Genomic DNA, 10,743 nt, shown 5'->3' on the forward strand with positions numbered 1-10,743 from the left:
TACGGAAAAAACAGAATTTTCCAATTGATGCGGTGGACTGATAATAAAACAGAGGTCACGATGTGAAAGAGCAGGTCGCAATTGATCAATGGAATGACATAATCAAATATCCATTAGCGCAGCATACGACCGAAGATTCAACTTCACGGCTCTATACTGAACATATACAGATCTACCGCGAAGTCCGAAAATCACGGCCACTGTCACATATGTTTAATATTTCAGAATGATGAACTATTACAAAAATGTGCTTCTGTGGCAGTTTGGCGTAATTCTAACTGCATTTTTAGTAGAGCTTAAATTTCTTGCAAGATATGAAAATGTTTCAAAGAAGAAAAACCGTTTATTCCCAACGATTCATCTATCGGTGAAGACCTGATTATGTCAGTCCTAACGATTGTGGCCACTAGGCATTTGTTTGAGAACCATTATCACGTTATTCCAGGAAAGTCACTCATTTACACAAGCAATGCAATGTTACACTGATTTATCTATATTGAAAGTCATTGCTGACATGCATTGCTGTGAACTCTTGTCACTCTCATAAGCCTTAGATATTTTTCGCTCTATAAAATGTGTTTATAACTAGTTCCAACTCACATAAAATCAAGATACGTAAATATTAGACATAAAATGAGTCAACACTGTAGAAAATGATTCATGCTACGTATAACCCATATAAGTTGGTATAAATTACTTCCACAGGGCTGCATGATGCTGTTTTCTCCATATAAACCTTTCTAGAAGTAGATCGGTTTCTGACAACATTGACAGCAGAATTAAAAAGCATACACTTTTCAGAAACCTCATCTCTCAAAGCAGAGATACATGAACTCTCAGATGTACCCTGTTGTACACAATGTAAAAGGAAAAAGCTTTCTGTAAAATGCATTGTTTCCTTACAGTTGATAAAGCTTTAATACAGTGTTAATAAAAGCCTAACAAACAAACACAACTAGAGCTTTTTGTAACTTACTCATTTCAACAAACCAAAGGCTATAAAATGTAAGTTGTGTTAGTCACATAGCTTGAAATAATTTCCTGGCAAGCATAAAGTCTTTTAATAAGGATGACAATGGTAACATCATCTCTCACAACAAATTCCAGCTTCATTATATTTAAAAGCGACTTACCTTTGCTATTATATTCATATTAGTTGAGCGGGAAGGCACCAAAAGCTGTCAAAAAAAGCGATTTACTTTTGCTATTATATGCATATATGCTCTTTTCAACAATCTCAACAACATTTCTTGTTACAGCGTATTTCTGTGTATTTCCTGCATCCACAATAAAATAAAATGTGGCAGTGGGGATTACTTTTAAAAATAAATAACTTCCTTCTATGATGGATGCTGACTGTACTACAGAGAGTGATGATAGAATATATATATTTATATGACTGCGTTTATATATTTCTGTATTGCGATATGACAATTAGGGCAATTAAAATGTTTTGTTTAAATTTGAAAATGCAATATTAATAATACACTAGTCGGATTAAAGTTGGTCATACATTTAAAAAATCAATGAAGCAGCTTATGTAGTAATTTCCATCTGCCTCGGTTTAAAGTTGGACTAAAGTTGGTCAGCCATTTTTAAAAATCAAAGAAGTAGCCTACTGTATGTAGTAATTCCCATCTGTCTCAGTTTAAAGTTGGACAAAAGTTGGTCAGCCGTTTTTAAAAATCAATGAAGTAGCCTACTGTATCTAGTAATTCCCATCTGTCTCAGTTTAAAGTTGGACTAAAGTTGGTCAGCCATTTTTAAAAATCAATGAAGCAGCCTACTGTATGTAGTAATTCCCATCTGTCTCAGTTTAAAGTTGGACTAAAGTTGGTCAGCCATTTTTAAAAATCAATGAAGCAGCCTACTGTATCTAGTAATTCCCATCTGTCTCGGTTTAAAGTTGGACTAAAGATGGTCAGCCATTATTAAAAATCAAAGAAGCAGCCTACTATATGTAGTAATTCCCATCTGTCTCAGTTTAAAGTTGGACTAAAGTTGGTCATACATTTAAAGAATCAATGAAGCAGCCTACTGTATGTAGTAATTCCCATCTGTCTCAGTTTAAAGTTGGACTAAAGTTGGTCAGCCATTTTTAAAAATCAATGAAGCAGCCTACTGTATGTAGTAATTCCCATCTGCATCTGAAATGAATCTTCATAAACATGTCAGACAGATTCTATAGCAATCAATAACATTTGCTAGTAGTAATATATAATAGTATTGAATGTTCCGTATTATCATATTACACAAACATTATACAGGACCTGGTCAGATTTAATAAATACAAGCAGTAAGTTCAGAATTGCTTGATATTTTTTACATTTCAACCCTAATAACTTTACTGCTCAATGATTGCATTGTTGAGGAAAATTGTGATTAATACATGGGAAGGTTCATTTTTGAGTTTCTAATTAGATGTGGCAAATTGGAAAAAAAAACTTATGTTGTAAGATTGCTTATTTAACCCAGTCTTGCTTGAAGTGACATTTGGTAGAGTTTCGATATTAAACAATGAATTTAAAAGTTTCAACAAGCTTTATAATATTGTTATATATATATAGCAAGCTTTCTAATCTTGCTATATATAGCTAGCTTTATAGTCTTGCTAAATATATAGTAAGATTTCACCACACACTTTCATTACCTTCTATGTTATTTCATTATTTTTTCCCATATCAAGCAAAATTCGAATAAGGAGTTTATAAGTACTAGTCTCTTCGAAATCTAGTGCACCGCGAGAGTTTGTCAGTTGGGCCAATAAAACACTGATATTAGGTCTTCACACAATAATACTAAACCTTAGTAGGTGTGTGATTGGTGTGGGTGATAGAGCCTATTGTTCTATTTTCAAATCCTGTTTGGTGTCATCTTTTTTCCAACCTTCCCATGAAACTTCGGACAAATGAGCGTGGTTCTTATTGCAGTATATATTTAGATGAATGATATATACTTCTACAAAAATATTCTTGTTAAAGTTAATGCTAGAAGCTGTTAAAGTGCATAAAGTTGTGAGTGTGTTGAAGTGTTATAAGTTGCTTAATAAATTGTTTATTAAACCTAGTTTTCTCTACCTAAGTGTAAACCTAAATGTACTGTATAGATACCAAAATGTGATATATACTGATACTTACAGACATATTAGTAAAGTACTGACCATTATGCGTGCACTTATTCTTTAGATATACGTTTTTGATTTTCAACCTAATGTATCAAATACGATTTATAGTAATTGAACTGATTATACCATAGACCCTGCTTCAAAAACTTTTCATTAACTTTCTATTTTAGATTAGTTGATGTACCAATTAGTAATAAAGATTTAGGAGGACTATTGGGTAAGTTTGTGGGCAATGCTAATTATTCATGCCTCTACAAAAGTCTGTGCTACCTTCTACTCATCTCTGTATGTTAGCCCAACCAGAGGCATTGTCAATCTCACAGATAGCCTTCATCACTCTTCATGCAGAATTGGTATAAAGGAAACATATTGCACCCGAATGTCTCTCTGTTTTGTCAATTATATCTTAGCAATCTGTTTGTAAAAGAATTTTATTTTCACTCATTCAAATACTGAGATAAAAAAAAGTTTAAAAGCTTGTATAGTTTGAACAGCCTCCACCGAGTCTTCAATTTTGCAAGTTGTACCGATTCACCAACAGAGAACTTAAAAATGTGTTTTCACTCTTATTTGTTTTTGAATGGTAACAGCATTTACAATGAAGTTCTCAAAACATAAAATCAAATGATTATTTCACAGCACAAGATTTTTTACATTTTGTTATGAAATAACAATGGTTTATTAGTTTTTACCACTGTGTCGCAATAAATTATTTTTCTTTGATCAACAATCATATAGCTTTAAAAAAGCTGTCATGACGTACTTATAAATAGTAAATTTAAAAAGGAACAAGTTTTACACACGAGCTTAACATGTTTTTAATTACTAAATTTCAGCTACCATTTGTTCAACTTCCTAATTTAAAAAGGAATTTATTAATGTGGAAGTAACCTAACAACAAACCAAGTTTAGCGGATGTTTGGGCTGATTCAGTCTACTTATAACATGGGTTGTTTAGGATTTTGTAAAATAACCCAGCTTAAATAGAAACAAATAGAATCTGTTTTAGTAATTGAGTATCAATTTGAATACAACAATAATAAAATGTTTACAATGATGCCTTGCTTGTTTTTAGTGATTGAGTTTTCTTAGTAAATGTTCGACTTTTTTACTTCTTGTAGTAGGACAGGTTTCCCTCTTAATTATTGTTCTAGTAATCGAGACACAATCTTTAAATTCATTGTTTAACCAATGAATATGTTCACATACGCTTTTGTCTCTGCTTTCCCAATTTATGCATCAAATATTGGAAGCGTTAAGAATAAGTGTTGAATCGAACATCTTTTGTTCCATGTTTGTCTGTATTTTGTCTAGTAACAGCCACTATTGATAACTATTTTTTCCTCTGTCAGAGCTGTAAATGTGCTTCCTTTTTTCAAGCCTAATATGTTTTCATATACAGAACTATTTGAATACATAAAATAGACTCATATATTACAAATTCATATTGTAATTGTATTATTAATATATAAATATATATTATATAATTTGAATAGGTATATTCATATTATCATATGATATAAAGAAATTATTATGTATACATTATACAATAATATTTTTCTATTTAGTAAGTGACCATATTATAATAATACAATATTATTATAATAAATGTTACCCTCAAATATTATGGAGCAGTTTGTAATGTCGTAGATGATACATACAGTTTTACTCTTAGTTCGATCCGCTATATTGATAAGTAATTATCAAGATCTAATTGGAAACTTGGCCAATATCAAAACTTTATGCTATGCAGTTAAATTTGTTTTGCCAAAAAAGAACACGAGTAACACTTTTATGAAAACCTTGTCAATATTTACTATAATAAGAGTCATGTTCATACAATCGTTCAAAGCATTGGTTGGCAGAACAAAAATAACATTGCTAGCAGCTCGCGATTTTCAGTGGCATGGAAGACGGACACTCAAACAACCATGCAACTCTATTGTTCACTAGTTGTATCAAATAACCATAGATACATAGTTGTTGCTCATGACAATCCTTCACACAACCAGGTTGTTGAGGATTCCAAATTTTTTAATCATTTTGAAATCAGTGAACCTTGTTCTACGCATAAATAAGTTATCAACAGACCAATTAGAAGTTTTCCATCTACTGACTATTATAAGAAGACTTTAAATTATTCTGATAAACAATGTTCATATGCAATGCATGATTAGTATATAGAGTAGTTTATCTTGATAGATAAGAGTTTTCAAGCAAGTAAACCTGCACTGAAATATGTATGACTGTACTTTTATTAGTTTACTTACCGGTGAAACATAATATTATGTTTATTTTCAGTGAATGCACAGCTTATTAGTTGTATCAAATGCTTTTTTTATACTTTGAGAATCTCATCAAAATGCTGTTTTTACAACTAAAATTAAGTGAAATGAAAAAAATAGATTTTTTCAAAACTAACTATTTTCCTTTTGCTGCCTTTGCAATGCAGTGCAATCAGCCAATCAGAGCAATGCACAATGCTGTGGAATTGTTATTTCACATTCAGAGATCATAGGAAGTATAACTTAAGTACGAGTAAACTTTTCCATAAAATAAAATAATGCTCATTAGAAAAATTCTATGATCAAAAGTGGTAAAGATAAACTTTGCCAAAATACAGCGCATTACCGGACTTTTGATGAAATTAGAGTACATTGTGTCATAATCTCAAAAGGTGAAGAGTACGAACAAGTGCTCACATCACCTATATTAATAATTTAGTCCCTTCAACACATACTATAATTGATGGCATGTACATGTATGTGTTAGTTTCAATGTCAATTCTTGCATTGTCTTTTTGTATAACCTTGAATATAATTAGTTGCTGGAATTGCCCGCTCGCGCTTGGAACCTTTATGAGAACACACCGTTGAAAGTTTTACCTTTGGTCAATTATTCATAAAAAGTTGATAACAGTCTGATAACTATTGTCATGGCTTGATTATATATAATGCTAATTTATGTTGGCTGATTTGATCTCTTGGTTGTTTCCGAAATCTGTATTGTCATGAGTTTTATATTGTAAATAATTAATAAGCGTATAAATTAAAAATAGTTAATTAATAAATACGGCATTTTTTAATTTATACTATAATTAAAAAAAGTATTTTTTAATTTATAGTACAAATTGAAAAATACTGTACTATATTTAAACTTTATTTCTAACTTAGCTAAATCTTTTCAATGTATGGTGCTAGTAAATTTATTTAGTTCTTGTACGTAATAATGTATCTTCTTAAAGTTCCTCGCTGTGATCTACCTTTATTTATTTAAAAATATTGTTTTTTACAGGGTTAAGGACAAAAAAATCACAGAGTATGACTTAACTTTGCGTGACACCGCCACTATCAATTACAAGGTGCACTATGGATACTTCTGACGGTTAATCTATGTCATGCATCTGAGGCCATCTCGCAGCATTGTCAGTTGTCACCATTTCTGTCAGTATGATATTCATGCTTGCAAATGATCTGCATTTGCATATACTTAGCACTACTAAGACACTGCGCCAAAAGAATGAATAAAACTATTTCTCGCTTTTACTTAACGTAACACTAACAGATATAATGGCTTGCAGTGGATATACATGTATTGCAGTCAACAGTCCACAACCATCGAATTTATCCCCACAATATTACCGTATTGCAACCGCTTTTATTACTGGGATAGATTTAACTGCTGCACACGGCCGCTATAGCTTTATTACATTGGCGAGTTATGAAAAATACTATGCGGTTTGCAAGCCCTTTCAGTATAAAAATAGTCTTGTTTTGACTCTCTTTGAAAAAACTGTAGTTGCTATCTGGTTACTACTATCTGGTATTTATTTTACCTCATCAGATTTTTAAGGATTTTTTAACGACGACACACTATATTATTAGCACTATTGCTATGTCTCATGCCACTGCTATTTCTATTATGGTGTCTTTAATCATTTACTTCTTTGGTTCTGCTAAACAGGAAATCTTAGATTATGTAAGTTTACAGTTTACTTCTGTTTTGCAAACACTCTATGGAGTAGCTATTATTATTTTCCATGCTTACTTAAACCCTGGATATCTTGTGAAAGTTAGGAATGTAATGAAATGCACCTGTACTTCTAATGTGCATCCAGTTGAACAATCATTGTAATCAGAACATTCTTTTTAGCTTAACAAAACTAATGAATAGTGTTATTGTGTTCTACATGTATATAAACATTTTGGTGTGTGTGTGTGTGTTTTCTATGTGTTTAAACGCTGTAAGCCGCTGTAAAGAAGCAGAATACAAACATCATTGACAAATATTTGCCAGCAAAAATATTAAAAGTGAATAAGACCTGTTCTGTGAAACGTTTATTATTTGTTAATTACTCATCTCATTACAGATTCATTAGGTACTTAGTAAATATATTAATTGTTTGATGGGGTGAGTTTAAATAAGTGTGGTTTGTACTAATGAATTCTCATACACTCTTTTAAACCTCTGATTCACTTCTATTGCAATTGGGGCATCATGTTTTCTGTGAAAGTTTGAACTTGGAAATGATAATAATTTAATCTTGCTATTTTATAGTCTTTTATATAATAGTTATGAGCTTTCTAAAGCAACTTAAATCAAATTTTGAAATAGTTCTGTATAAAAAAGATTGCTCTTAGTAAAACAGTCCAAGTTTTCCAAGCTCAAATTAACGGCAACAAGTTTGATTATTATGATGCAACCAATCAAATAATAATCAAAAGATTGTGGTTGATAAACCTTTATAGAGATATTTGCAGTATTTAAATCTATTATAATAACCACATTATGGTAGAGACATTACTTTATGTGTATTCCTTTTAATCAAGCGTTACAAATATGCACACTATTGATATTGAAAACTCGTGTATTTTAAGTATGGTAGGGGTTATCGCCTCTTATCAGATAGTAGATAACTTTTAGTTTGGCATTTTTTACACTTAATAGAGCCCAGTTGATAGTTATGTTCATAACTTAATTACCACTTAGCTGTCTTAATTTGCTACTGCAAGCATCCATAGCCTTTTGCTTCAATGGGAAATTAAAAAGGTCTCTCGTGAAGTCTCTCAAAAAATTCTCTAGTCTTAATGATACCCATTTAACCGGATGATAAGATATAACATTCAAGTAATTGAGCTTGCCTGCAAAATTTTCAGATTTTATCATAGAAGATATCAAACCATTTTATGATTAAAATCAAACATTATTAACTATTGGGCTGGTTTGCTCTAATTCTCTTTTTTATGATAATAAATGTTTACTAAAAGTATAATATTGGCATTCAATTATTACATAGTAGCAATTATATGACAATGCTAAATGAATGCTTGGCGTTGCACGAGTAATGAAAAGGGTTTTCTACAGAAGGTCTGCAATTAATCGATATGTCCAACGTGAGAATTTACCATTCTAACCTTTAAACCAAGGTATTTGTTTATTTCTATAAACTGGGTTATTGTAAAGGTTTTGTGCCACCCTTACTTACTTCACCAGTATAAGACTCGATGCATAAGTTTATACATGCATTTCTGCTTTGTTCATAAGAGTACAAGAATAGTCAAGCACATGCAATGAACAGGCCCAGAACAGCTCGGCTCTCTAGAACAAATGTTCAGGCTTATATAGTGGGTAGGCCACGCCTCTTGGTCTACTTGGTTGAGCTTGACCTGGTTCGGCATTGGCTCGGCTCGGCTCTGCTCAGTTTGGCTCGGCTTGGCTCTAACTGGCTTAACTCTCACCTTGTTACTTTGTCTGACTGAGCACAGCCCGGCTTGGCTTAGCTCAGCCCTAGGGTCAGCTCTCAGTGGATCACATTCCACAACACTCTACCCTCGATTCGTGACCATGGTCTCTAATCTAGCCCTTCAGAGAGAGCTTACAGTAGCCAACCGGCATACCTCCTCCTCTCCTGACAAGGTTCTGTCCAGGGTCTCTGCATTTACGTCTAAGACGGCTGCTCTTGGGCAGCTCGTGCCGGCCTCGATCGTCGCCTTCTCCCAATCCTGATCTCCCTCGGGTGCTGCCACACCTACTAGCTTCAGTGCACCCAGTGCTTCCTCAGCTTCTTTTAAGGTCCTGGTGACCGAAGCCAATAGTTCTGGTAAAGTTACAACAGACGCATTATCCTGGTTCTCCAGCAAACTGAAGGCGTCCAGAGTAAGCGACTGCTCCAACAGGAAAGCCCTGGTAACTGCCGAGAGGGCCACTTGGCTGTTCTCTTTTTCTGCCTCTTGAGTGTTTGCCAATGACTCCATTGATTAACACACTTTGTCCCCGTGCAGGTCTAGCCTTTTAGTAGTCCGGGACAGCCTTGGGTTGTGTCGGACAAGTTTCGGACAAGTCTCCGGTGTCGGAGCCATTTCGTTTTCTTCTGGGTTTGATTTCAATTCTCCGGGTGTGACCGGCTCAGTTATTACTGAGTTTCGTCATTGATTATCCTCTTCTCCTAGTTCGGCCCGAGTTCCTACCGGAATTGTTTCCTGCCCTTGGTTTTTTTGTGGCCTTCATCAGTAGTTTTTTCTAACTGGGGGTGGCATTACCGGTAAAGAGTCGTTCCTGACTTTCTGCGGCTTTCTCTCTGGCCTGCTATATCAAGCTCCCTTCATGTTGGGGCTCCTGCTTGGCTGTTGAGTGGCTGGGGCTAGTCCCAGCCTTTCTGGATAAGCATGGTAGGGCTTCAGCCTTCTTTTGCTCTGAAAAGAAGAGTGACTCTGTTGCTCTAACAGGTAGGTGTGGTTGCCTCAGGCCTTCAGGACTTGGTATGGTTCCAATGACTTTGCCTGTAGCTTGGGGTTTTCCAACCGCCTCCGGCGTTTGTTTGTGAGTCACACCCAGTCGCCTAGTGCGTACAGCGTTGGCTTTTTGTGATTCTCCTGCCTCACCTTTATCTTGCTTTGTTGCAGCATTTTATGCACAGTTTGCAACCTTCGCTGCACTCCGAGTGCATGTTCGTGGATAAGGAAAAACTCGGTGTATAAGGAGTGACTCTCCAGCTGGTCTGGCAACCTCAGCTCTCGCCTCAACATCAGCATATTGGCTGCTTCTCTGGTTGCGGAGTGGGGGGTGTCTCAATGTGCCCTCATCAGCTGGGGAAGTGACAGGTCCCACTCGTCTTGTCTTCGGGCTAACAGTAACGCCATCAGGGAATCCCCAAGTCCATGGTTGTTCCGCGCCACGATTCCATTGGCCTGTGGGTGGTACGGAGTTGTATGCGTTTTCCCATGTTCTAGAGTTGGCACAGTTTGGTCATTAGTTGGCTCTCAAACTGCGCCCCATGGTCCGTATAGATCTGCTCTGGTAATCTCAAGTAACAGATCACTCGTTCGACCAGAGCATTTGCGACCACTGGTGCCGTGGCATCGGACAGTGCTAGTGTTTCCTGCCATTGGGGGAAGTGGTCTGTGAAGATCAGCACCCACTTGTTTTCTCTTAGTGTGGGCTGGCAGTGGCTTGATCAAATCCACGGCCACCTTCTGCCAGAGTCTCCCGGCGTAGAACTTCCTCTTTCTTCCAGCCGCCTTCATCCCTCTATTCTTTGAGGCCGGGGACACCTCAAAATCTTTTATGAGCCGTCTGACCATGGATGTTAGTCTGGGCCAGTACCAGGTCAGCTGGAGGCG

This window comes from Watersipora subatra, chromosome 6 (genome assembly GCF_963576615.1).
Source record: "Watersipora subatra chromosome 6, tzWatSuba1.1, whole genome shotgun sequence".
Classification (NCBI taxonomy): domain Eukaryota; kingdom Metazoa; phylum Bryozoa; class Gymnolaemata; order Cheilostomatida; family Watersiporidae; genus Watersipora; species Watersipora subatra.